Source organism: Eriocheir sinensis, unplaced genomic scaffold (assembly GCF_024679095.1).
Source record: "Eriocheir sinensis breed Jianghai 21 unplaced genomic scaffold, ASM2467909v1 Scaffold74, whole genome shotgun sequence".
In the NCBI taxonomy this organism is placed as follows: Eukaryota; Metazoa; Arthropoda; class Malacostraca; order Decapoda; family Varunidae; genus Eriocheir; species Eriocheir sinensis.
Window position 1 is genome coordinate 922,904 of NW_026112098.1, and position 5,152 is coordinate 928,055.

The window sequence follows — 5,152 nt, forward strand, 5'->3', positions numbered from 1 at the left end:
CTACAAATATACATTCTTTTATTGGAGTTTTGTGTATTTAATTTTTTACGAATTTACATTATTTTATGTGTATTTTGTATATATATTTTTCTACGTATTTAAACTATTTTATGTGTATTTTATATATACATTTTTATAAAAATTTACGTTATTTTATTGTGTGTATTCGTATATATTTTGAGACATTTTATACAAATTCATGCTATTTTATGTGTATTTGTATATATATTTTCATACAAATTTATATTATTTTATGTGTATTCTTACATATATTATTACAAATTTACCTTATTTTATGTTTATTTTGTATATTTATTTCATTTTAAATTATTTAATGTGTATATTTGTATTTGTATTTAGGTTATTTTATGTGTGTTTTCTATATGTATTTTCATCCAAAATTACATTATTTTATTATTATTTTCCTAATTTAACTCGATACGAATTTAGATTATTTCATAGGTATTTTGTATACATATTTTTATACTCATTTACATTATCTAATGTGTGTTTTGTATATATTTTTTTATGCAAACTAATTTTATGTGCATTTTTGTACATATGTTTTTATAGAAACTTAAAACGTTATTTTATGTGTATTTTGTATATGTTTTCTCATACAAATTTACATTATTTAATTAGTTTTTTTTTTATTTATTTTGATACGAATGACTTGATTATTGGTGTATTTTGTAAATATTTTTTTTATACGTATTTACATTACTTAATGTGTATTTTGTTTATAATTTTTTTTTTTAGAAATTTACGTTATTATATGTGTATTTGTTAAAAATATTTTGAAACGAATATACTTTATTTTATGTATTTTGTATATATATTTCAATTCAAATTTAGCTTATTTTGTGTGTATTTTGTATATCTATTTTCATGCAAATTTAATTACTTCTGTATTAAAATTAATATACAAAATGCACATACAATAATGTAAATTTGTATTGAAAAAATATGCAAAATACACATAAAACAATGTAAATTTGTTTCAAAATATATATACGAATACTCATAAAATAACGTAGATTTCTATATATATATACAAAATACACTTGAAATAATGTAAATACGTATAAAAATATATATACAAAATACACATTAAATAATGTTAATTCGTGTCAAAATAAATAAACAAAATATCATGAAAAGAATGTGTATTTGTATGAAAATAGATATACAAAATACACACAAAATAAACTAAATTTGTATAAGACTATATACAAAATACACAAAACAATTTAAACTTGTATGAAAATAAATATACAAAAAACATATAAAACTAGGTAAATTTGTATTGAAATACATATACAAAATATACTGAAAATAATGTAAATTTGAATGAAAATATATAAACATATAGACTTAAAATAACGTAAATTTGTATCAAATATATATACAAAAAAAAAAAAAATAATGTAAATATGTATAAAAAATATATATACAAAACACAAATAAAATAATGTAAAATCGTATCAAAATAAATACAGAAAATATTAATAAAATAATGTAAATTTGTATGAAAATTAAGATGCAAAATACCCATAAAATAATGCATTTTTTTATAAAAATATATATACGAAAAAACATAAAATATTTGATTTTGTATTAAAATAAATAGATATACAAAATACTCATAAAATAAGCTAAATTTGAATTGAAATATATATACAAAATACATAAAATAATGTAAATTTGTATCAAAATACTTTTACAAATACACATATAATAACGTAAATTTGTATAAAAATATATAAACAAAATACACATTAAATAATGTAAATACGTATAAAAAAATGTACAAAATACACAAATAATCATGTAATTCGTATCAAAATAAATAGACAAAATACCAATAAAATAATGTAAATTTCTATGAGAAAACATATACAAAATACACATAAATAACGCAAATATCAATAAAAATATATATAATATAATATATTTTTAAACATATCTAAAATATTTAATGTATATTTTGTATATATATTTTATCTAAATTTACGTTATTTTATATGTATTTGTTTATATATTTTCATACAAATTTAAATTATTTTATGTGAGTTTTGTGCATGTATTTCAATTCAAATTTAGCTTATTTTATGAGTATTTTGTATATCTATTTATTTTAATACAAAATCAAATATTTTATGTTTTTTCGTATATATATTTTTATAAAAAATGCATTATTTTATGGGTATTTTGCATCTTAATTTTCATACAAATTTACCTAAATTTGCCTAACTTTATGTGTATTTTGCATATCTATTTTCAAACAAATTTAAATTATTTTTGTGTATTTTTGTATATATTTTTATCCAAATTTTAGTTATTTTATTTGTTTTTTGTATATATATTTTCCTACAAATATACATTCTTTTATTGGAATTTTGTGAATTTAATTTTTTACGAATTTACATTATTTTATGTGTATTTCGTATATACATTTTTTTACGTATTTAAATTATTTTATGTGTATTCTATATATACATTTTTATAAAAATTTACGTTATTTTATTGTGTGTATTCGTATATATTTTGAAACAAATTTTATACAAATTCATGTTATTTTATGTGTATTTGTATATATATTTTCATACAAATTTATATTATTTTATGTGTATTCTTACATATATTTTATTACAAATTTACCTTATTTTATGTTTATTTTGTATATTTATTTCATTTAATAGAATCAAATTTAAATTTATTGTATATGCATTTTGTATATTAATTTTAATACAAATTTAATTATTCTATGTGTATTTTTCTATATGTATTTTTATAAAAATATGCTTTATTTGATGGGTATTTTGCATCTTTATTTTCATACAAATTTACGTTATTTTATTGATATTCTGCTCATTCATTTTGATACGATTTGACATTATTCTATGTGTATTTTGTATATATTTTTCATACAAATTTACGTTATTTTATGTGTATTTGTTTATATATTTTGACACAAATTTACAATATTTTATGGGTATTTTGTATATATATTTCAAAAGAAATTTACCTAGTTTTATGTGTATTTTGAATATCTATTTTCATTCAAACTCAAATTATTTTTATGTACTTTTGTAAATATTTCAATACAAATTTTAGTTAGGTTATGTGTATTTTGTAAATCTATTTTCATTCAAATATATATTATTTTATTGGTATTTTGTTGATTTATATTGATACGAATTTACATTATTTTATATGTACTTTGTATATATATTTTTATACGCATTTACATTATTTAATATTTATTTTGAGTATATAATTTTATACAAATTCATGGTATTTTATGTGTATTTGTATATATATTTTCATATAAATTTACATTATTTTATGTGTATTTTGTACATATATTTCATTACAAATTTACCTTATTTTATGTTTATTTTGTATGTGTATTTTGTACATTTATATTTATACAAATACACATTCTTTTATTGGTATTTTGTTTATTTATTTTGTTTCGAATTTACATTATTTTATGTGTATTTTGTTTACATTTTTTTATACGTATTTACTTAATTTTATGTGTATTTTGTATATATATTTTTGTAGAAATCTACGTTATTTTATGTGTATTCGTACATATATTAATGTAAATTCGTATCAATATAAATCAACAAAATACCAATAAAATAATATATATTTGAATGAAAATAGATTAACAAAATACACATAACATAGCTAAAATTTGTATTGAAATATATACAAATATACATAAAAATAATTTGAGTTTGTATGAAAATAGTTATTCAAAATACACATAAAACTAGGTAAATTTCTTTTGAAATATATATACAAAATACCCATAAAATATTGTAAATTTGTGTCAAAATATATAAACAAATACACATAAAATAATGTCAAATCGTATCAAAATGAATGAGCAGAATATCAATAAAATAACGTAAATTTGTATGAAAATAAAGATGCAAAATACCCATTAAAAAAAGCATATTTTTATAAAAATACATATACAAAAATACACATAGAATAATTAAATTTGTATTAAAATTAATATACAAAATACATATACAATAAGGTAAATTTGTATTGAAAAAATATGCAAAATACACATAAAAGTGTAAATTTGTTTAAAAATCTATAAACGAATACACATAATATAACGTAGATTTCTATAGAAATATATGTACAAAATACACATGAAATGATGTAAATACGTATAAAAATATATATACAAAATACACATTAAATAATCTCAATTCTCGTCAAAATAAATAAACAAAATATCAATAAAAGAATGTGTATTTGTATGAAAATAGATATACAAAATACTCATAAAATAACCTGTTTGTATAAAACTATATACAAAAATACACAAAAATAATTTAAATTTGTATGAAAATAAATATACAAAATACACATAAAATCAGGTAAATTTGTATTAAAATACATATACAAAATACACATAAAATAATGGAAGTTTGAATGAAAATATATAAACATATACACTTAAAATAACGTAAATTTGTATCAAATATATATACAAAATACTAATTAAATAATGTAAATATGTATAAAAAAAATATATTCAAGACACAAATAGAATAATGTAAAATCGTATCAAAATAAATACACAAAATATTAATAAAATAATGTAAATTTGTATAAAAATAAAGATGCAAAATAGCCATAAAATAACGCATTTTTTATAAAAATATATATACCAAAATACACATAAAATATGAAAATTTGTATTAAAATAAATATAAAAAATGCACATACTTTATGGTAAATTTGTATTGAAATAGATATGCAAAATACATATAAAACAATGTAAATTTGTTTCAAAATATATATACGAATACACATAAAATAACGTTGATTTCTATAAAAATATATACAAAATACACATAAAATGAAGTAAATACGTATAAAAAAATGAATACAAAATACACATAAAAATCGTATCAAAATAAATAAACAAAATACCAGTAAAAGAATGTGTATTTGTATAAATATAAATATACAAAATACACATAAAATATCGTAAATTTGTATAAAACTATATACAAAAATACACAGAACAAATACACATTCTTTTATTGGTATTTTGTTTATTTATTTTGTTTCGAACTCATATTATTTTATGTGTATTTTGTTTACATTTTTTATA